The following is an 801-nucleotide window of genomic DNA, read 5'->3' as shown; positions in this document are numbered from 1 at the left end:
GGGGTCAGCTGGCATGAGAAGTGTTTGGATTTTTTTTTTAGTTAAGTGCGGTAGTTTTTAAACTGTTTGTTTTAAAACAAACCGTAGAACTCTTCATTGTTGGCAAAGCGGCAAGCGGAAGAGCCACTGCATCAATGAAAGTTCAAGAACCTTCTGTACTTAAACACATTTGCAACGTTCTGTTATTTTTTGTATGTTTAGAATGCTGAAATGTTTTTGAAGTTAAATAAACAGTATTACATTTTTAAAACCGTTCTCTGTTATAACAGCCTAAATTTCTGACTCACTGCAGTGTTAGCAGTGAAACAACTCCCACTCCGTTGTGTTTGGAGACTAGCCTTTCTGTACATAAGGAAACTTCTCTTTCCAACCTTTCTAGCTTACTTGGGGCTGAGATGGAGAGGGCTACTTGAAACTACTGCATGATTTCATTGGCATCTGAGTGGCATTAAGATAAACTGTTGAATGTAGGAGCTAAGAAAATGAGGACAAGGTTCTCTAGCCTTCAGAAGTTCAGGAAGGTAGGTGGTTAAGAGAGGCTGCCTAGGCTTTTGAGTTTTTTGCTTCCCACCTCTATGCCCCTATTTTGGGGCCAGATGCGTTACTAAACTGCAGAAACATCAGAGTGTGTATGTGGCAGGTTACAAACCGAGGCCTTATTTTTCTGTTTTTGCCCACCACCTAGTAATTATACTGGAACCTACTTCTGTCTCCTGGAACCCAATTAGTAGAAAGGGGAGGAGGTGAAAGGGTAGGGGATGATCTATTTTTTTCCTCTCACTTTTCTCCAAAACACCAAAC

This window comes from Otolemur garnettii, unplaced genomic scaffold, assembly GCF_000181295.1.
Source record: "Otolemur garnettii isolate 467f Iridium unplaced genomic scaffold, OtoGar3 scaffold00190, whole genome shotgun sequence".
In the NCBI taxonomy this organism is placed as follows: Eukaryota; Metazoa; Chordata; class Mammalia; order Primates; family Galagidae; genus Otolemur; species Otolemur garnettii.
This window is presented reverse-complemented; position numbering follows the sequence as displayed.